General features: G+C 34.7%; 1 long non-coding RNA gene across 2 annotated transcripts in view; it reads left to right on the top strand.

Moving 5' to 3' along the window:
• Nucleotides 1–5,730: 5,730 nt before the first annotated feature.
• LOC122237677 overlaps nt 5,731–24,419 on the top strand; it is a 129,679-nt gene continuing 110,990 nt past the window's right edge. For both annotated transcript variants that reach the window (XR_006216276.1, XR_006216275.1), the window contains exons 1-2: nt 5,731–5,953; nt 11,214–11,279. This is a non-coding gene — a long non-coding RNA (uncharacterized LOC122237677). The remainder of the gene's footprint in view (nt 5,954–11,213; nt 11,280–24,419) is intronic.

Raw genomic sequence — 24,419 nt, 5'->3', positions numbered from 1 at the left:
AAAAATAGACCTACCCTATGACCCAGAAATAGCACTGCTAGGAATTTACCCAAGGGATACAAGAGTACTGATGCATAGTGGCACTTGTACCCCAATGTTTATAGCAGCACTCTCAACAATAGCCAAATTATGGAAAGAGCCTAAATGTCCATCAACTGATGAATGGATAAAGAAATTGTGGTTTATATACACAATGGAATACTACGTGGCAATGAGAAAAAAATGAAATATGGCCTTTTGTAGCAACGTGGATGGAACTGGAGAGTGTGATGCTAAGTGAAATAAGCCATACAGAGAAAGACAGATACCATATGGTTTCACTCTTATGTGGATCCTGAGAAACTTAACAGAAACCCATGGGGGAGGGGAAGGAAAAAAAAAAAAAGAGGTTAGAGTGGGAGAGAGCCTAAGCATAAGAGACTGTTAAAAACTGAGAACAAACTGAGGGTTGATGGGGGGTGGGAGGGAGGGGAGGGTGGGTGATGGGTATTGAGGAGGGCACCTTTTGGGATGAGCACTGGGTGTTGTATGGAAACCAATTTGACAATAAATTTCATATATTGAAAAAAAAATTTAAAAAAATAAAAGAATAAAAAAAAAGAAAATGTGTAACTAGCAAGGAAATGAGGATAAAAATGGAATAGTAAAAAAGAGAGCCATCCAAAAGAAGGCAAAAAACAAGAGATCAATATAAAATAGGTGAGGAAAATAGGAAACAGAAAAATTATAGATTTAAATTAAAAAATATAGAAACTACTAAATCCTACTAAAAACATCAATTAAATACTAAGATCATCATTTATAAAACATACAAGCTGATCTTGGGCTAACCAGCTTCCAGAACTGGAAAATACATTTCTGTTGTTTAAAAGCCACCCAATCTATACTATTTTGTTATGTCAGCCCAAATGGACTAAAACAATGACCAAATTGGATTAATACCTGGAATAAAAGGTTCTTTACCATCTAAAAATCAATCAACACACTCAAATACTTGTTTCAGTTATTCAAAATGAGTAAAATACTCCATAGCAGTATACCCTGTCTGCTTGTGTGATCCTTTTCAACAGTGTCCTCTACTTTTGCTGTAAATAAACCTACATAAAAATTAAAATGTTTGTGAACTCCTTTAAAATAAAAAAGGAGTAAAACAATGTAATTATCACCAAGGATCAGGACAGGAAATACATACACCCACCATCTATTCATAATGCAAAATCATAGAAATAAGAAATAGACGTTGTCTTAGGTCAGGTTCCTGAGAAGGACCTAGAATCCCTGAGATAGAGACACATATATATATGCTTTTTTGGAAAATCTGTTCTTCCAGAAAATACTGTAAAGGAGACAGAAACAAAGGCTAGGGAAAGGACTAAGCAAAAATGAGATATTTGGCAAAAGTTAATTTTAATGTCATTAACAGGTAGCTTCTGTAATATAAATAGCAAAACCAATTTTTCTACCTTGAAACAAGATGGCTGGGCTTCAAGCTTCGTATTATTCAGTCGTCTATCACCAAAGGGAGTATAATATCTTATATTTCTCTAGGCAAGGCAGCTTCCTTGAGTCAAAGACAATGCTGTGCAGAAGACCACAGTATTTAGTCATTAGCCCCAGTACTCACAGCAAAAAAAAGGATATTTTGGCAATGCACTATTTATTCTAACAAAGGAACATCCTTTAAAAAAAACCAAACCTTGGGCAAACAGCATAATTAATGAGCAAACATTAAAAGTTTTTACTTTGGAATCAATAGTGCAACTATCACCGTATCTTTTATACTGTACAAGAATTCTTTAACAGTTATACAAGGACAAAAATTAATCTTAATTTTTGTCATAGTTGTAGAGCTGTATACAGTTGGGTGTAAGTTTACTGCAGCTACCAGATCGAATACTCTTTTTCTAAAGTAAATTTCAGAGAAATTATATCCTAAAATAATACACAGGCAGAAAATTTATTGGAAAAATCACTATCAAACTTCTTAATAATTTAAAGTAAACAGATTTAATATGATTTTTGGAAATTATAAGAAAATAATAACTTAGTAAATTATATATATTTAACTATGTATATAATATATATAAATATATATATGCACATGTATCAAAAGGTTTTAAATGCTAGTGAGAATGTGATTCTATTATTTATGATGGACTAATTCAAATAAAGTCCCATTTCTTCAATAATTTTATTTTCAATGAAGTTTTATTACATTTTATAAACTATATTAAAATTATTTTACTGTGTTTAAAAAAATCTAGGGACATTTGAGAATGAATTATTTCTCCATTCAAATTCATACTGAAATATATCAACCTATTTTTCATTTTAGTCTTGTTAAAACATGCTTTGCACATATAATAATAAATTGAACCACTAGCTTGAACTTAATATTGGATTAAGCATAGATTTATGTTCAAAATTTTTTACTAAGCTGAAATGAATTCAAAAAACATAGAATTAAATTTCAAGTAATACCTGAGATTTCTCAGATCACTGAGAAATGATATACTGGAAGTCTGAGTTACAGAATATATTCAAATAAGACAATAGTTGACTAAATGAAATTTCACGTTTCTTTTTCTAGTTTTGCTATATGTGTAGCTATACATATGTAGGTGTGTATATATGTATATTTGTACATATACATAATTGCATATCAAAACATAGATGTATGTATATATACACATACATGTACACATATGGAGAGAGATGGTTGGATTTTGCTTCCAGTTATTTATGATAAAACTTATTAACAGCACATGATACAAATAATCCAGTAAGGACAGTTTAAACAGAAGATTGAAGAAGATACAGTGGACTACTTAATGGTTAAAAACAATACACATCTATTATCTCACATTTCTGCAGACTGGAAGTCAGAAATCTGTTTCAAAGGCTGAAAATCATGGCTGATGCAAGCCCACTGCTATGGAAGCTTTAGGATCTAAACTATTTCCTTGCCTTCTCTAGCTTCTAGAGGCTGCCTGCATCCTCTGGCTCATGTCCCCTTCTTCCATTGTCAGATCCAACAGATAGCATCTTCTCTCTGACCACTGACATTCTTATGTCTCTCTCTCTATCCCTCTGCTCTCTGTTTCCATTATCATGTCACCTTCAAAGTCTGTGATCATCCTGCCTCCCTCTTATAAGGTTACTTGTGATTACATTATCTATCTCACTTAGATAACATAGGATAATCTCCCTATGTCAAAATTCTTAATCATGTTTGCAAGTCCTTTGGCAATGTATGTAACTTATTCACAGGTTTGGGGATTAGGACGTAAATATTGTTGAAAGGCTATTATTCAAGCCAACACAGCTATATTATAAATACATCCCAAAAATGTAAAATCAGAGAGAGATATAATTAAGTACCAGTCCTACAAGAAAAAGTAACTTTTAAATGATGATAAAAGAAATAAATTCCCTGACAAATGGTGTCTTATCTATGCAAATTCGTTAGCTAACTTGATGTCAACTGAATGATGGAAAACTTTATAATGGTTTTTCTGCCCTTATGATGAATAAATCCAAATAAATAAATCCCAAAATTAAGATATGAAATCAGTTAAACTGGGTACGGGAATTAAAAATGTGTAACATCTATAGATTTAGTACAAGTCCAGTCAAAATCTCAGCAGATAATTTTGTGGATGTCAACAAACTGATGTGAAGTTTATATGGAAACACAAAAGTTGCAGAATAGCAAACACAGTACTGAAGTAGAATAAAGTTTGAGACTGAGGGGCGCCTGGGTGGCTCAGTCGGTTAAGCGTCCGACTTCAGCTCAGGTCACTATCTCACGGTCCGTGAGTTCGAGCCCCGCATCGGGCTCTGGGCTGATGGCTCAGAACCTGGAGCCTGCTTCCGATTCTGTGTCTCCCTCTCTCTCTCTGCCCCTCCCCCGTTCATGCTCTGTCTCTCTATGTCTCAAAAATAAATAAATGTTAAAAAAATAAAAAAAAAAAAGTCTGAGACTGATACTGCTTGACTTTAGAATTTACTATAAAGCTACAGTAATCAAGGCAGTGTGGTACTGGCAAAAGAACAAAGAGATCAATGCAGAAGAGCCCAGAAAAAGACCCACTCCTTTGGCATAGCAGCAAAGCCAATATAATGAAGAAAGGATAGTCTTCAACAAATAGTTATGAACAACTGGATATCCACATGCAAAAAACAAAAAAACAAAACACAAAAAAACTTAAAACGAAAATTAACTTAAAATGAATCCTAGACATTAATGTAAAATGCAAAACTATAAAATTCTTAGCAGACAACATAAAAGAAAATCTAGAGCTTGGCAACAACTTTTTATATACAACCAAAAGTATGACTCACAAAATAAAAAAGTTGATAAGCTTGACTTTATTAAAATTAAAAACTTCTTCTCTGTGGGAAGACACTATTAGGGGAATGGAAGACGAGCCACACTGAGAGAAAACATTTACAACAAGCATATATGATGAAGGACTATTGTTCAAAATAACACAAAGAATTCTTAAAACACAACAGTATGAAAACAAACAAGTAGGTTAAGAAATAAGACCTGAACAGACCCATCACCAAAAATGGTATATAGATGGCAAATAAAAGTATGGAAAGATGATCCACATTATAAAGCACCAGGGAAATGAAGTTTAGAAAAACCATGAGATACACACCTATTAGAGTGAGCAAAATCCAAAACACTGACAACACCAAATGTAGACAAGGATATGTAGCAATAGGAATTCACTGCTGGCAGGAATGTAAAATGATACATCCACTCTGTAAGACAGTTTGGCAGTTTCCTATAAGTATAAATCTACAAATGGCATTGTCTTTTGGTTTTTCAGGGCTAACTGCCAATGTATGTGATTAAGTCCTCTCTGCTTCCTGTGGGAAAATGGCTAATTACTTTATATTCTCCATTAAATTTTCATTTTCTCTTCAACCACCATTTCCTTCCATAGTACACTTCAACACGAACAGACGCGTGGTCTGGAGTTTCTTCTTCACATTCTACTTATTGGACACTTTCTTGAAAATGCCCCCATATCATTTCAAATTCATTATGTATTAAACAAGATAAACACCTTTCTCTCAAAAGGAATAGCTCTATCTCATGTCCCCATTTATATACCATTATATATCCTAAAGCTAGACATTGCCAAATAAAGTTGAATTTTCCCTGGTCCTTTCTACAAGTAGCCAACCAAGACACTTAGTTTACTATTTTTTCAGAACGTCTCTCAATCAATTTTTCCCAATTCTCAATGTCATTGTGTTGCTTATCAACTCATTACTCCTTGCCTGGGTTGCTGGAAAGGCTCTTTGAATAGTCTGACTTTTGATCTTTCCTGTTCCAATTTGTATGCCTGAGAGCATCTAGATCAGTCTTTAATAACAGTTTAGTCTAACATGCTTCTTAAATTCTGTCAATGTCCCATCCTCTTTGTGGTCCTGCAGATCAATGGAATCAAATTTTCCCCAAACATGCCAAGTGTATTCTTAAAGCTAATGTGAAATTTATGTTATATTTATTCTGAAATGCCCACCTTACTGTTCTCCCCCTTCATCTGCCGCTGAGAGGGGGCATGGTGGGTGGAAAGGACGCGCCTGGAGGCGGTGGCTGCAGACTCTGGGCGGGAGGGAGCAGAGGAGCCATGAAGAAAGGAGCCCCGCCGCGGCTGCAGGAGCTGAGCGCATGCGCGGATGTGGTCTGCCGCCGCCGCCGCCGTCGCCGTCGCCGTCGCGGCCTCTTCCACCTCCCGCCCGCTTGGCTGCTCCGGTCTCTTCCCGCCTTGGTCCGCCCATGCCGACGGCGTCTCTCTCGCGCTGGCCAAAAGCTTTCCTTGCTTTTGACGAACTCCAAGTACGAGAAACATATAGTGCTGCTTGGTCAGATTTGAACTTAAAATGATCTATTTTTATTGCTCACGTTTAAGTTTTCTCTTCCAATCAACAGGTAGGTTCCCACTCCCCCTCCCTAATTCAATTCTCCAGATTTCATTATTCCTTTTACACTTGGTTACAAACTATTTCATGAACGTGTCTTCATCATGAATGCATGTTACATAACTGAAGCTTAAGATGAGTATTTCCCTTACACAAATACTTTTATATTCTAATTTTGCAATTTAAAATAATCTAAAATAACTGCCTAGGCAGTTGATTTTAATCTTTTTTATGTCAGACAAATGAAGGAAGATTTTCGGGGAAATCAGTAATTTAACACACTTTACAAATATATATACAACAGGTTTAAAAAGCAAAATTATATTTTCAGTCAAGTGAAAATTGTGCAGCTAATCTAGATGTTAAAAAATAGAGTGATGGGGGCGCCTGGGTGGCTCAGTCTGTTAAGCGGCCGACTTCGGCTCAGGTCATGATCTCGCGGTCCGTGAGTTTGAGCCCCGCGTCGGGCTCTGTGCTGACAGCTCAGAGCCTGGAGCCTGTTTTCAGATACTGTGTCTCCCTCTCTCTGACCCTCCCCTGTTCATGCACTGTCTCTCTCTGTCTCAAAAATAAATAGACGTTAAAAATAAATAAAAAAAAATAGAGTGATGGCTCACATTTAAAGAGCTTTTTACTCTGAAGACATAAAAAAATTGCTGTGAACTTTTATGTGTCATAGCAGTTCCTTTTTGAAATGATGAAGAACATCCTTGAGAAGTTCATCTTTAACTGATGCTCATTGTTTGAAAAGTTTTATGATTGTAGCCAAAGGAGTATGTATTATAGCTTACAACAAATGGTATTGCTTCATAAGACAACGTAGCTGCCCAGAAATGTCAATTATGGAAAAAAAAAAAATCTTAGCAAATATTTAAGAAATAATGTGTCTTTCAAGCATGAAATTTCTTTAAGCCTCGTGTTTTGTCTTGGCAAATAGAAGAAAGGCAGATGCATTTACTTTAATGATATTTAAATGGGGAAGTAATTTTGTAAATCTTTACCGGAGCAACATATGGACTTTTATCAGTAAATGCTATTTTACATGGGATCAAAATAATTTAAATCAGTATTGTCCTTATGCGCACTCACCTATGTACTAATAAGAGCTGAATTTTCAGTGGTATGGCATAGTCTAGGGACGGCAGAGCTTGAGTTTGGATTTAAGTGGGTAAAGCATAAGGATGTAGGAGGGTTAAAAGACAGGGTTCCCTTCATGAAATCTATCAGGAAGGCAAAAGAGATTGAGGCATCAAGATTTCTTTTAAGAGTAGAAGTGTGACTAAGTTCTGAGGGAGAAAGTAGGAAGAAAGGAAGAAACTCAGTAGGAATAAAGGTTTTGGAATGAAGCATGAAAACTAACATTTATTTGTCTGTTGTATGCCAAATACTGGGCTTTGTGTTTTGCAAAAGTTATTTTTATTTTATTTTTTAAAGTTCATTTATTTTTGAGAGCAAGAGAGCATGAGTTGAGGAGGGGCAGAGAACGAGGAGAAAGAGAATTCCAAGCAGGCTTCACTCTGTCAGCGCAGAACCCAATGTGGGGCTCTAACTCATGAACCTTGAGATCATGACTTGAGCTGAAGTCACTGTTACAATGGGAGGAGAGCAACAGCTCAGCTTCAACAATTTATTTTCTGCTCATTTTTTGTTTAATTTTACTAACATTCCCATACAACTCCACACATTGAATATGTATCTCCTTTACATGGCAGCTGTCTTTGAGTTTCCATCTTTTATGCTGATAAAGGTTCATCAGCATTTGTGGCTATTTATTTACAGATTTAAAGTACTACTACCTAGTAACTGTTTCAGTTGTTCTCCAGGCCTGTGAAATTAATTAATTAATTAATTAATAAAACAAGCACACAATATATAGGTTTCAGATATGTCACTTTTTTTTAATGTTTCTTTATTTTTGAAAGAGAGAGAGAGAAAGAGGGAGAGAGAGTGTGAGCAGGGGAGGGGCAGAGAGAGAGAGGAGACACAGAATCCAAAACAGGCTCCAAGCTCTGAGCTGTCAGCACAGAGTCTGATGCAGAGCTGGAATTTGCAGAGCTGGGAGATCATGACGATCTGAAGTCAGACACTTAACCGGCTGAGCCACCCAGGAGTCCCTCGGATATGTCATTATTAATGTTTGGGGGCATGTAGCACTTTCCAAATGTCTTTCCTTGGGAACTTCTCTCCCTCAAGTGATTCCTGTGTTGTTTCACATTTCTTTTGTCTTCCTTTATTTCCTGTTTGTTGTTGTAGAGAATTAGCTCTGTGCTATAATTTCAGGTTTATTCTCTCATTTCCAGTGCTTCCTTCAGGAAACCAAGGGGAAAAAAAAAGTCGAATATTGGAAGTTGTTCTTACTGGTCAGTAACAGTTTATTGCATCTGTTCCATCAGAAGGGATCTTTCTTCTTTGAGACTCTATACTTTTTGTGTTGGCTCACTAACACTACCCACCAGGTTGCCTATCTGCCTCTGTTACATCCCTTCTCTTCAAATTGGAGAGGATATATTTAATGTATATTTTAAAGAATTTTATCTATTCAACTTTTCTCTCACTACACAACTTTTCAATGCATTTATAAGGAATATTATGATTTAGGTAAAAATTTGTAGCATCTTCTGTTTTGCGTCAGGAATAACATTGTTTGCATAAAAAATTTGCATATATAAAATGGTGAATTTATTTGATTAAATCATTTCCCCTCATGACCTTTCATCTCTTAAACCAAGAGATTTATTTCTAGGCAATAGAAGGTCTCTTTACCGAGGAATTATCTACTTTATGGTAGACAATTCTATTAAGTTTTGTCTATAGCAGTGCTATATAGTAGAACTTTCCACATTCATATAAATATTCTGTATCTTCACCATCTAATATATTAGCCACTAGTCACATGTCTACTGAACACTTAAAATGTTGTCAGTACAACTGAAGAACTAACTTTAATTTTCATTATTTTAAGTAGTCACAAATGGCTAGTGATCATTAAACTATATTGGAGAAGACAGAATTGTATACAGAAGGTTTTGGTGTCCATTGTTAAGACTTTAGCATAAATTTTGGTCATATAAAAGGTTAATAGGACATTAACAAACAAAAATTCTGAAACCAAGGATATTTTGAAGAATGTCACTACTGTTTCTCACAGTGGCTACACTAGCTTGTATTCCTGCCAATAGTCCATGACAGTTCCTTTTTCTCCATGTCCTCACCAATACTTGTTTCTTGTGTTTTTTATTTTAGCCATTCTGAAATGGTATCTCATTGTAGTTTTGATTCTCATTTCCCTGATGATGAGTGTGAGAAATTAACCCACTGGCCCAATCAAAGGAGGGATGTGGAGACTTGGAGCACAGTGAAGTGAGGCTTTAATCAACGTTCTTGCAAAAGTGGGTGTCTGATGGACAGGCACACTTGGGGCAGTTACAGCAGGCATTTTATCTCCTAGCATGCAAGTCACTCCCCTGATTCCTCATTGGCTAAGTATACAGAGGTTACAGCCTTACCTGGAAGTTGCCTATGCCCATGTAAGGCAAAAAGTACATTCCTTGAGGTGATGCGGAGACTTCAATTCTTTAGTGCGTGCTCATTGCAAAGCCAGTGAAAAATAAGCTGGGAAATGGAGAGGGGAAGAAGAACCATGAAGTGAAGTGTCTAAGGGCCTGGGGCTCCATTGTTGGGGGGAGCAGGTTTTGTACATATTTCCAATAGATTGTAAACCTATTAACTAGACAGCACAGCTTTTATTTGGTATTTCTGAAAATGAATCATCTCACTTACTTCTCACAATGAGTGATGTTGAATATCTTTCCATGTGTCTTTTGGCCATCTCTATGTCTTCTTTGGAGAAATGTCTGTTCATGTCTCTTCTGCCCATTTTAAGTTGGATTTTTTGGGGGGGGTGTTAAATTTTGTCCCTTCTTTATATATTTTGAATACTAATCCTTTATTGGATATGCCATTTGCAAATATCTTTTCGCATTCAATAGGTTGCCTTTTAGTTTTATTGATTGTTTCCTTCACCATACAGAAACTTTCTTTTGATGTAGTACCAATAGTTTATTTTCTTTTATTTTCTTTGCTGTACTAGTGATACTTTAGGGTGAACAATTATTCATTTGTTTATTTTATGCAACTGCCCTTGTGCATGACATCATATTTTACATGCTTCTTTTAGGAACTAAATTCGTGTGTGTGTGTGTGTGTGTGTGTCAAGGTCCTGTTCAATCCAGAAAATAATTAGGTTATTAAATACCAGCTGTGGCATCAACTGCCAGCATACTGCCCAGCATCAAGAAGTACAGAGAACACAACCAATTGATGGTGCAAGATAATTTAACCTACTTCCCCACCCTCATTCAACCAGACAGTGTTTTTGAGAAAGACTGAAGGAGTAAGATGAAATGAATAAGAGAGGTTGTTTGTTTTCTATCAAGATAGAGCACTGAAAAAAAAATTAACATTTATTTTTGAGAGACAGAGTGCCAGCGGGGGAGGGGCAGAGAGAGAGGGAGACACAGAATCCAAAGTAGGCTCCAGGCTCTGAATTGTCAGCCGAGGGCCCAATGTGGGACTCAAACTCACGAACTGTGAGATCATGACCTGATCTGAAGGTGGAAGCTCAATGGACTGGGCACTCAGGCGCCCCCAAAATAGAGGACTTTAAACTTTGAACTATATAAAACCAAAACTTACATTTCTGCTATTTGGCAAGTAAGATTTCATGATTAAGATCATTTTACTTTATTATCTATGTAGTCCAGATCAGATGTCAGCAAACTTTATCCTGGGTCATATCTGGCCCACTGCTTGTTTATGTAAATAAAGTTTTATTGAAATGCAGCTCTACTCATTTGTCCATGTACTGTGTGTGTTTAGCTTTTGTGCTAAAAAGGAAGGGTTGAGTATTTGAGAAAGAGACTGAATAGCCCACAAAATCTAAAATATTAATCATCCTGCCCCTTGTGGAAAAACTAGATTTTACTGTATATGAAACAAGGTACCCACAAAAATCAGTGGTTTAATACAACAGAAATTTACATCTTGCTAATGCCTTGTGTCTATCACAGATTAATGAAGCTATGCCTCACACAGTTGATCAAGAACCCAAATTGACAGAAGCTCAAGCTTCATTATATGTGATCCATGATGATCTTGAATTACACAACAGAAGAAGAAAGAGTTGAAGGGAAGGGGTGTTACATTATGAGTTTTACATGCTTCTGCTTAGAAATGATATAATGTTCTTTCATTCATAACCCATTTCCCAGGTTTAGACCCAGAGATTGCCTAACAATGAAGAAAGTGGGAAATGTTGGAGAGCTCATGGTTATGGAGTAAGTAGTAAATAATTCTGTAAAAATTATGTAAAAAATGATGAAGGTATATTTTTCTGCTCCTCTAGTTGGTATGTGAATGAATTTCAACCCACGTGCATGTCATATTTTCTCTGACTTCTTTCTTAACTTTAGGGTTGCTTTTATGTTTCATGTGTTGATTATATATTTGTATATACACATATATATGTATACATATACATATATATACATATGCATATACATATACATACACACACACACACACACACACGTATACATATATATGCATTTTAGATGGGGATATGTTTTACTCTAACTTTTAGTTTGTTATCTTTTCCTGAGAATTCAGTTTCTTACACATTAAGGTTATATTTTATCACTTTGAGATAAATTATTATTACCTTAGTTTGTAATTTCTGTTATTTTATCCTTTTTTTTTTCATCTATCTACTATTTACTTATAAAGACCACTTTTACTTTGGCTTTACTTTCTGATGTGGCACAGATGGTATTTGTTTAATGTATTTGTTTAATGGGAATGTTTAGTATTAAGTTTAAAAATACACATTTTAATCTAATTTTTCAAATTCCTCAAATTATCAAGAAGTGAACCCATATCATTTTAGTTTTCCCAAGTTATATTTAAATACAGCTTAATTTTAAATTCCTCCGGTTGTATATTAATCATTTTTACAATGCCACTTATATTACTTTTTTAGTACTTTCTGTGAATAGTACCTTCTGAGTCTACTAAAGTTGCCTAACAGAATTCCTACTGAAGGAAGACCAGGGGTGATGAGATGCTAAGGCTGGGGAGTGAGAAATTTTAATTACAAGCATGATTTGTTTCAAGGGTAGGGGTATTCTTGCTTAGCTGACTTCTCAGGATGCTTTCTAAAACTGTATTTTACAAGAAAGTGTACAGATGGGCCTAGGAGAAGGTTCAAGAGCCTGATTAAAATTTGATCAAGCAAAGAATATTTGTCAATGCCTACTCATTACGTGAGACCGATCCTGGGTAACATTTTTTTTGGTGAAAGTTTCCATGACCATTCTCCCATAAAGGCCAGTGCACGTTTCTATGAAAGCATACATTATACTACATTACAAAACAGTCTTTTATAAACATTTCTGTAATCTTTTTCTACAACTAACCCATCAGTTCTTTAGAGCATTAATTTTGCTGAGTTCTCAATTCCAGGTATACCATCTCATATGTAGTAGATGCTACATACATTTTCTTTTGTTAAGAAAATGAATATTTACAGTTATATGGATGATAGCATATGTTTTCCACTAAGTAATTTTTGATAGAAATATGATGCAGGTAAAAATTAAGGAAAAATCAGAAAGGGAAAATAATATTTACTGAAAGTAATTCTCTTCTAAATTACAATTTTACAAATAGCTCCTCTGCCTACATAACACAAATCTGTGAGCAGTGATTTTTCTTGTATTCATAATATAGTTTTGTGAATTTTTATATTACCATGACACAGTTCATGTTTCAATAGTTTGTAATACTAATCTAATATTTAGTAGCAACAGTGGTAATGAAACATACTAATATCAGATACTTAAAATTGGTGGTTAAATATATACTACTCAGTAGATTTTCTTACCTGCGTCTTATAAATATGCTGGTGATTTGCAGTGATAGGAAAGATCTCTAAATATCTTTACACAGGGAGCCAGATGGCCTTCTACCATGACCTTTGCCCAATGCTATTAGCATCCAAGGGTGCTGAGAAGCTCTGGCTCATTATCCACAACCAGATGTTTTCTACTTCTCTATCACTATTGCTAAGTGGTGGTTAATGTCTAGCACAATGGGTATTTGCTTGAACCTATGATCCATGAAATGTTGTCTCTTAAAATACAAATACCACCCACTGGCAGAGACTGCTCCCCATGCATTTGTAATTCAATCATTCTTCTTTATTAGAAATCCTGCTATAATCTCAGAGATATTTTATTTAATATTTTCTCAACTTTCCCAGCTGGCAGCAAGTAAGAATATTCTAGCCTAAGAAAGAATAAAGTTAAAAATTGGAATAATCCAGAAATTACTTCTTGAATATTCATTGTTTCAGATAAATGACCACAATGAGTTAACTCCATAAATGTCACATAAACTTCTAATTTCTCCATCACCTTCCAGAAAGCCTGTTACTAAGAAAAGGAGTGGAAACTGTTTCAGTTACTAGAAAGCTGTATGCCCTAACAGGATTAATAGTCAGTTTTCTCTAAGTTGACTAATGAAAGTCAGTCTTTCACAGTCTGGTCTATTCTGGATGAACTGATATAACTGAAATTATAGATAGCCTTAAACTTGGAGGAACAAAGTATGCTGACCTAATTAAGGCATGGGGTGTAGTGCATATTTATCTTACTTCGTGCCAAGCTACACAATATATGAAGTGTTATGTCTGGTGTGATTTTTCCAGGATTGTCTTTTAATTATAAAGGTTTGTCTACTTGTCTATAATGCCAGAAACAGTAGAAAGAAGGCTACTTATTACTGGTAAGGTGGATTCATATATCAGGATCCAAAAAATGGAGACCACTCTTGTGGCCTGGCCCACATCACACATCTAAGCCTATGTCAGCTTGCACTTTGTGGTAACACCTGTCAAGGAAACCTAATACAAACCAACCAATCTGTCCAATTCCTCTAATTCAACTTTAGGTAGCTTACCCTAGAAAATAGGACCTGCTAGCCTTGTAAGGAAATCCTTGACCTTCTAGCCAATCATGCCCTGTTTCTGCACTGTCTCTTCTCACATTCTATAAAACTCGCTCTTGCCCAGAATCCTTCAGGAAGAGTGTTTCACTGCTTGTGAGGCACTCTACTCCCTTTATTCATGGATTGTTTTCCTTTGAACTTGTTACTCAGTTGTTTTAGTTTTGTCATTTGACACTATTAGAAACTTCAACAAAGACTTTTGCAATTTTTTAAATTGGTAAGATAGGTATGCCACAAAACTAGTTCTTTTTTGTAAAAATATTGCATTATGTAGTGGACTATAGACTGATCTGTCAAATTTTATTTATTCATCCATTAAGTATTTGTTATATGGTGGACATTCTATGATAAACTGTTTATGTATTGGTAAGCATTAGAGTTAGGAATCCTTTTATGGAGAATTCTAAAACCACATGTTGATGAGAGGATCTCTCTCTTTCATTCTTCTTACTAAAGTATGTGGCTACATTCTGCAATAACAAGTTATTTCCATTTCATTTGACTATCTTATAAATATATTAGATCAAATTTTAATGACATGATGAGATTACAAGACTTTTTTTCCCTTTGGAATTGTTTTTCACAGTGATTTTAAGTTTAATTTTTCATATAACAATACAGATAGATAAAAGGTGAACCTGTAGATAGGGCTGTGAATAACCCATATCAAGTGCATTTCATAAAATATATCTGAGAAGATACAGCTCCAAATCAGGGCTAATGGCTTATTGAGAAAATATGATTGAGGCTGGATTTTATACAGTACTTGTGCTTAATTCCTAAATTGGGAGACTGCAAAATACAACCTTATAGCTATATGCAGAGATACTGCCCTCAATGGGATTTGTTCCATAATTGAGCCCTACTAGATATGCTGTTTGAATGTGGCTTACTTTGATTTTATAAGAATGAGATTCTTCTTTGGATTAAAAATGATGCCAATATTGTAACACTTTTTTTTTAATGTAGCTTTTAGGCAAGCTACAGGTTAGCTTCTTATATCATAAAACCATGATTGTCCTTAAGCAAAATTAACCATGTGTATTGTCCTAGGTGTTCCAGAAACAGAGCCAGAGACACAGTTTCAAGTGTTAATAGTTTGTTTGAGAAATGCAGTGTGAGGGTGGTAGAGATGAAGAGAAAAAAGGCAAGGAAATGCAGCAACATGGTGCTATAACCTTACCTGCCTGCTTGGTATGAACTGCAGAAAGGAACAGGAGGCTGGTCCCCAGCAGCTCAGCATGTTTGCTTAGCATGTGAGCTTATCCGGGAAAGTTTGTAAGGAGAATATATACCTAGCTGTATGCCACGGACGAGAAAAAGGCAGAGGGATGTATAATCAGCCCCTGTATACTCTTTCTTTTGTGTTAGTGAAAGTAGGACACAGGTAGCTAACACTCCAGATTGCATCATCTTCCATCTCAGAGGTTGGACAAAAAACCAAATTGCATACCCTGCAGTAGGACATTTCATCCAAATCTAAAGGTGGAAGAGTGATTTGTTTCAAGTAAGTAGTAAGGAAGAAAAAGGCAGAGGCAGTTGATAGAGGGAATCTGAGAATGTGCACAATATGTGCATCCAGTAACCATTCTTCCTGAGCATTTCCATAGTACTGAATTCTAGTGGCTAAAGGCTATATTCAGTAGGTCTTAGTTTTTGAAATGTCTGTTTCTCACAGTAGCCTTCAGGGTCCTTGAAAACCTATATTGTTCTTCATTCATGTTTAGGGTATTGCCTAATACATAATAAGTGTAGAGTATATAATTGTTTAATGAATGGTTGGTTATATGAGGTAAAAAGTGAAGAGAGATAGTAATTCTCACACAAGGAGTAGTTTTAAGTAGCAATAGATCTAGCTATTGTGTTTAAGAGCAGAAAAGGAGAGAACATTAATTCCTCATGCCTTAGGGCAGACCTTTGGTGCCAGTTTGTCTACACTCTAAAGGATTTTCACTCTTTAGAATATTTTCCCTCTTCTATTTTACTCAGGATAGACACTAAGTAGAATGAAGGGAATAAAATTGTCAAAAGCCTATTTATTAACACTTGTGGAATTTGTGTAGGGTTTTAGAGTGTCCTTGAAAGTAGGGGAAGGATTCAGACTATGTTTAGGATCTCAGGGAGCTAGGCTAATGTCAGTGTCCTCTAATTAGAATTGAATAAATCGTCCATTTCTGAAAAGTCTGCCAACCAACAAATATTCTATATACACCAACATGAAAACCATACTAGGTTCACCGATCATTAAAAAATAGTATATAGTGTTCCTGTATTACTTAATAACTTTTCCTTCTATTTGTGAATCATCTAAACAAATTTTAGGAATCTAAGAACCAGTGAGGATGGGTCCATTTTAGAGTATAGGTTGGAAAAAAAAAAAAACCTAAATAGAACATGGAGTGATTTTTAGAAGCATATGACTTATGACAAAACCTATGTTTATTTGCCTATTGAGAGCTCCAGTTACATATCTAATAAATATTGCAAATTTAACATGTTGGTTATTTGCAGCCAAACCTAATCTTAAATTTTATAAACCTCAGTATAATATGGAAGATAGAATTTTACTATCAGAAAACTTCTTAAACTTATATATTTAACTTTATAAAAATAAAGCCCCATTTTTTTTACCTTCCTAAATTTGTCACAGGTAGATTTAAAACTTTATAAGAGCCCTTTCCATTCTTTAGTTTTGGAAATTACTAAATTCATCCAACCTTAATATTTACTATTGAAGAGACAGTAACTAAATTGTGTATGTGATGTTAAAAGATAACATAACTAGTGAGCAATAAAACTGGAATAGAAACCTGACCTTCTAATGCTTTTTTTAGCATTTTCGTGGAAACCAAAGCAAATTAATTGTAATTTCGGGTAACTATGAATCAGTAAATGCTTCCTTGCTTGTGTGTTGTTGTTATTGTTTTTATTAGAATATTCTCTGTACACTATTGGATTCCTTCCTTCTTTTAGTTGTTCTTTTTCTTTTCTTTTCTATAGTTAAATGTCTCTGTTTTTTCCTGTCCTTTCTCACAACAGAGACCTTTGGGCTCTTAGCTAATAACAAACATTTGTTGAGGTAACAAAGAAATCATATTTGAATGGTTTAATATACACCTTCAGTGTTGGTAAGTAGAATACAAACTCTGTTTGTATACTAAAGCAAATTTTGAGAAAATACTGGTAGGAAATGAGTCAAAATGATGAGACTCTTCCAGGCAAACCATGTGAAAAATCTGTAACAATCAGTTCCAAAGCAGACTGACCTTTAGTGCATGAATCTAAGGGTCATCATTTTGATATTTCCCCATGGCTAGGAAATTTTAGGAGTTGGAAAGACTCTTCTGATACCTGAGATTGAAAAAAGTATCCAGGTATGCTGAAAACTATAGAAAGCTTATGAAGAAAATTGAAGAAGATAAAAAGAAATGGAAAAACATTCTGTGCTCATGGATTGGAAGAATAAATATTGTTAAAATGTCAATACTACCCAAAGCTATCTACACATTCAATGCAATCCCAATCAAAATTGCACCAGCATTCTTCTCGAAGCTAGAATAGTCAATCCTAAAATTTGTATGGAACCACAAAAGACCCCGAATAGCTAAGAAATATTGAAGAAGAAGACCAAAGAGGGAGGCCTCACAATCTCAGACTTTAGCCTCTACTACAAAGCTGTAATCATCAAGATGGCATGGTATTGGCACAAAAACAGACACAGAGACCAATGGAATAGATAGAGACTCCAGAATTGGACCCACAAATGTATGGCCAACTAATCTTTGACAAAGCAGGAAAGAACATCCAATGGAAAAAAAGACAGTCTCTTTAACAAATGGTGCTGGGAGAACTGGACAGCAACATGCAGAAGAATGAAACTAGACCGCTTTCTTACACCATTCACAAAAATAAACTCAAAATGGATAAGTGACCTGAATGTCAGACAGGAAACCATCAAAACCCTAGAAGAAAGCAGGAAAAAAACCTCTCTGACATCAGCCACAGCAATTTCTTACTTGCCACATCTCCAAAGGCAAGGGAATTAAAAGCAAAAATGAACTATTGGGACCTCATGAAGATAAAAAGCTTCTGCACTGCAAGGGAAACATCAACAAAACTAAAAGGCAACCAACAGAATGGGAAAATATATTTGCAAAGGACATATCGGACAAAGGGCTAGTATCCAAAATCTATAAAGAACTCACCAAACTCCACACCCAAAAAACAAATAATCTAGTGAAGAAATGGGCAGAAGACATGAATAGACACTTCTCTAAAGAAGACATCCGGATGGCCAACAGGCACATGGAAACATGCTCAACAGCACTCCTCCTCATGGGGGAAATACAAATCAAAGCCACACTGAGATATCACCTCACGCCAGTCAGAGTGGCTAAAATGAACAAATCAGGAGACTGTAGATGTTGGCGAGGATGTGGAGAAATGGGAACCCTCTCGCAGTGTTGGTGGGAATGCAAACTGGTGCAGCCGCTCTGGAAAACAGTGTGGAGATTCCTCAAAAAATTAAAAATAGATCTACCCTATGACCCAGCAATCATACTGCTAGGAGTTTACCCAAGGGATACAGGAGTGCTGATGCATAGGGGCACTTGTACCCCAATGTTTATAGCAGCACTTTCAACAATAGCCAAATTATGGAAAGAGCCTAAATGTCCATCAACTGATGAATGGATAAACAAATTGTGGTTTATATACTTAATGGAATATCACTTGGCAATGAGAAAGAATGAAATATGGCCTTTTGTAGTAACGTGGATGGAACTGGAGAGTGTTATGCTAAGTGAAATAAGTCATACAGAGAAAGACAGATACCATGTTTTCACTCTTATGTGGATTCTGAGAAACTTGGCAGAAGACCATGGGGGAGGGGAAGGGAAAACAAAAAGAGAGGGAGGGAGGCAAACCATAAGAGACTCTTAAAAACTGAGAATAAACTGAGGGTTGATGGGAGGTGGGAGGGAGGGGAAAGTGGGTGATGGGCATTGAGGAGGGCACCTGTTGGGATGAGCCCTGGGTGTTGTATGGAAACCAATATGACAATAACCTTCATAATAAAAGAAAGAAAGAAAGAAAGAAAAGGATCCAGTAGCTTACCTTATTGCTTAATTTGTGTTTGGCAGAAAAGGAAATTGCTGTTAATAGACATCAATAGACTGACAATGGTTCATTGTATTTCCCTGTGTAAGGCATTCTGTATTGGAAAGAGAAATAGTTCCCAATGGAGATATGAGTGTGATACAAGTGGAAGGGATTTCTTTTCCTTCCAACTTTTTTTGCTGCTCAGCACTAGCTTTCAAGCATATCTTTAATCTTTTCTGTCCACTCTGTTCACAAATGTTCTTTTCTTCACAGTTGCTACATGTGGTAGAACTATTATGAACTCTCATTATATTGTATTTATCTGTTTTACATAACTAAAGGCTATTAGAGTTCATTTCTATTTATTCAACTATTTGTGTTTAATTTTCAAGGAACCAATAAATAAAACTCAAGGGATCTAAAAGCTGCCAGTTACTGGAATATACTCTGTCTCTTTGCATGCATGTTAAGTACTGACATAAGTGTTCATACTTTGTTTTCCATCCTTGCTTTTGTACAGGAATTTCATACATAAGATGACCCTTTAAATACATTAAAAAGATAAGACTGTTATATATTCAGAAACTGTTCTGACCCATTTAAAATGGTCCCAAAAAGACATTAAAAGATAATTTTTTTTAAAAAAAGGTAAAATCATTACTTACATATAGTATAATAGTGAACTCACATTATCTAGTTTATTTTGCTCATATAATATGAGGGAATAGACAGATGTTATAACTAACTTAAAAAGTGAAAAATGCGCAAATTTATATGAAGTAAAAGAATGTTGTGGCAAATTGCAAATGGGGACAAAATTCATTTTCACATAGGGGAGAGAAATTCAGTTGAAATCACTACCCAAAGAACAGGATAGAATTTACATATCTATCAGAAAAGAAATTTAAATGGCTAAAATAGAAGTTAAAAGGTTTATTTAGCCAGTGTGCTTCTGGAAGCACCTGAAGACCCAGAGATGCCCTACTAAGGCAGACTCAGGGTTGTCACAGCTTAAGAGAAATTAAGTACCTGTCATTATGGTTTTGGTTTAAGTGCCAGTTTTCAGCTTTAGTCAAAACTTGCAGTTTGAAATTGGTCCTATTTTCATGCCCTTTGCTTGAGATCTCCGGTATAATGCTGACAGCCATCAAAACAATATTTCTATAAACTATTTTTGTCAGCTTCAGAGGATTATCAGCTAGTAAAGGTTCACAGGATGGGGGTGTGGGTAACTTGCAATAAAGAAAAGGTAGCAATAGTGGAAATGTGGGAGGAAAACTGGGAATCCTCTAGCATGTCCATTTTCATCTTTCTGCAAATCCTGTATTTACTTGAATTCGTTGGTATTATTATCCTCTTCTACACAAGAAAGTAAAAGAAATGAACTGTTAATGACTTCAATATAGTGTGCATTCAGAGCTAGACACAATGCAATACTGTTACTAGAGAAGAATGCTTAAAAACCTGGATGAGAATCTGCCTGCCACGATAGCCACCCCACTGCATAAGGACCACTATGACTATGACAGTTTGACCACGCGTGCGCACACACACACACACACACACACACACACACACAATTTAGAATATAATAAACTTTTTAGGAGTCAGAAGAATGAGCAATTATTTAGACAAAAACTCTAAGTTTAAAATTAGGGTAAAATGGCTTGATTGAAAAATTCATATTTCATAAATCATGTTCAACCAGTTCTAAGGTATTTTTTCTTTTGAACTTCCTTTACTATTTATTTTTCACATAATTTTAAATATTAAGCAATGGTTCCTAAATCAATAGCTTAAATTTTAAAATAAACATCCTGTCGTTTTTTCATTCTATAGAATTTTTTGTATTAGGTGTCCATTTGGCTATTTCAGATATTCACAGTTCCTCTAGTACAAAAAAAACCTTCTGAATCATTTCTATTCCAGCAATGTGTAAGTTTTAGAAAAGCTACTGGCAACTGAAATTGCATGATTCTTTTTTCATTGCTCATTAGTTTATGGACAGTCTAACTTAATCCTTTAAAGGGAATGATGATTGTGTTATTGCTTACATTTGTATGCTAATAACAGCAAGCTATGGATCAGAATTAGTATAAAATGCTTAATTACAAATAAATGTGACAGTAATGTGATAACTTAGAAGTTAAATTCAGATCATTTCTAATAGATGAAATAGGAACTAATTATCTGCTTTCTACCTAACAATTCTTAAATAGTGGTGTTGGCCATAGCAGAATTCACAGGGTGGAGGGTAAGATTGTCTACTGAATTTTATAGAATAAAATGATAAATTAATTACTCTTTATAAAACACTATTTTGGGATTTTTGCTTTGATACTTCTCTAAAAGAAACCTGGGTGAAAATATTCCTTTCACGTGAATAGATCTGAATCTGACAAATGACTAAATCAAATGTCCAATTCAATTATTTAAAGATCAAGATTATAGCACAAAAACGTTTTTTTTTTTCATTTAATTCAAATTTCTAACTGCAAAATGCTCAAAAAGTAAAAACAAACAAACAAACAAAAGCATACAGTGATTCTAGGAATGAACTAGACGATATAAGGTGATAGATTGTTGTCAGTAAAATTTGAAATTACATTTCTCTACAATAACCATAAAAGTAAACAAGGCAACTAAGGAAAATTAAAGTAATTGTATATTCATACATATGCTTTAACTTTTTTGACCTATTTACCAAAGAGAATTGCATGCAAATTTCTATTAGAAAAAAATGCATTCAAATCCAATAATTCAGAGCTTGAGCCAGTTCATCCAATATTTGGCTGAAATTTATACTTTCAGATTGTCGACATGGTTATGTACCTTAAAATAGTGAATTGTCTTTAGGTATTTCAGTTTTGCAAAAATCTATCAAAAGCTATTTTATGCATATAAGAAATTCATATTAAATCGTTAAAACAAATCTAATAATCTTCATTAGTTTTTTTCCAGTTATAATCATAAAAATAAACCACAATGAAACATTTAATATTGCATATCTGCAATAATACATTTATGCTTTTTGCTAGAACATTCCTCATGGATAGTGACCATTACATATCCTATCCTATCCATTCCTATCACAATTTAAAAAGAAAAAAAAATGCTTTATGAAGCAAAAATATAAATACTAAGTAATTAGGTGTTCATGGAAAGAATGTGATCAATAAATGGGACATTTGATGCTATTTTTATTTCTAACCTTCACTTATCATATTTTATTGGTTTAGTTTGCAAATCATTGGTTATAGAAGTTTCTAATGATATTCTGATTCTTAACTGTTTCCCAGAAGAAGCTACTATAAATCATAATAATATTGACATTAAAAACACATTAAGTACAGATATCATGTTTTATTTTTTAGAGTCTATTTCCAATTATTGATGTTCTTCAGTAAGCTCTCCATTTCTTATACACACTGGACCTATATAATTCACATGTGTCTTTCTAACCAATTTTTATTTCTTTATTTATTAAATTTATTATAGATAGAGAGTGTGTGAGCAGGGGAGGGGCAGAGAGAGAGGGAGATAGAGGATCAAAGCAGGCTTCATGCTGACAGCAGTGAGACTGATATGGGGCTCGAACTCATGGACCATGAGATCATGACCTGAGTTGAAGTCAGATGCTCAACCAACTGAGCCACCCAGGTGCCGTTTTAACCAATATTTAAATGAAAATTCCATGTTAAGTACCACCAGGTCATCCCTCATAATAGTGTCAGTGGTAAAGGACACTGTCAGCAATGGAAAATGTGATTATTCTTTGAAAAAGACATAGGATTATTCTTCTGGCAAATCCTCTGGTAAGATTTAAATTGACATAAGACAGATCAACAGGAAAAATTCTAATTTAATGTTGCATGCATGGGAACCTCACATACATGACAGGTTCAAACACAAAAAGGTAAAATGAGGTATATATGCCATCTTAAGCTAAGGAATGGGATAGGGATTCTCAAAAGAACGAGGGCAATTCATAAGGCAATAGGAAGAAGAGCATATGTTTGGGAATTAAATGTTAGTTCTGCCTTACAGATGGGTCACAAATAAAATTTATCTCTGGTAATAACTCTTATTATAGGAAACATCACAATTTAGATTTTTCTAGGGTGTTGAGGCATGGACAAAATTTCTCTGGAGCCTGCATGATGTTGATTGCCTTCAGCTCAAAATCGTCCATGTGCCAAAGTGATGCATTTTAGGGGGGATTTGTTCTGAGTCCCTTCATTGTGCTAATTCTACTAAGAATGGTAGGCTTATAAATATAAATTCACAAGTTGTAAAGTATCTTAAGTTTTTTTTTTTTTTTCTACACTGAAATTTATTGTTATTCCCTGGGGGGGAAAAACAACTTTTATACATATATTAAAGAGTTTTAGCTCTGGAAATATTTTTTTAGCAAACATATTGCTTACAAAAATCTTCTAAAAAGAAGTTCAGCTGATACCTTTTTCCCTCCTTTTTTATACATTTAACAAATATGTTTTTACCAATGAACAATGAGCAGGACACAATTCTAGGATTTGAATTGATAAAATATGTATCAACACCATTTGTGCAGAAATTTCTTTATCAGAATTTTCTCAAGTGTACATATTTTTTAAATATGGTACACAGAGCTGTATAATTTTTTTTCACTAAAAACACTCTTCAGAAAGGTCAGAGGTCTGTGTACTTAGATGTGCATATCATATATTTCATATAATTTGTCTCAATCACTAAATTTCATAATTACAGCTTATTGAGAAATTACCTACTTATATTTGTTAATTGTAATCCATGTTTGTAACCTTAATCTTACAGTGTACTGGCAAGGATTATGGCACTTTAATAAGTATGTCATTGGGAATGAGCATATTCAATTATTTGCTCATTCAGTCATTCGATAATTTTTTTATTTAAAGCATGTTTGGAAACGTATCTTTTATCACATACTTTGCTCTGGAGGACAAAGAAATGGAACAGATGTGATAATTTTCATAAAGTTATTTATAATCTAACAGTAAGTTAAGCAGATGAAAAAAAGTTTGTCAGCGTTAATAAAATTTAGAGAAGAGTGAGAACACAAGAGAGACAATTGTCAATTCAAATAGAAGGGGCCATAAACATTGTTTTTTTAAAGAAAGAACTATGTGTTAAGTAATTAGGAAATCCAGGTTGTGGGAAGATAATTATATTGGCAATGAAGGAAGAAGCACAAGATAAAGCCTGAAATAGGCTACGATGTTCAAACTACAAGTATATTGCTATTACTGAACATAGAGCATTATGTGTGCAAAGGACAATAAAGAATAAAATAT

Source organism: Panthera tigris, chromosome B1 (genome assembly GCF_018350195.1).
Source record: "Panthera tigris isolate Pti1 chromosome B1, P.tigris_Pti1_mat1.1, whole genome shotgun sequence".
NCBI lineage: Eukaryota > Metazoa > Chordata > Mammalia > Carnivora > Felidae > Panthera > Panthera tigris.
Note: the sequence above shows the minus strand (reverse complement) of the source record. Positions and strands in the feature narration are given on the sequence as shown.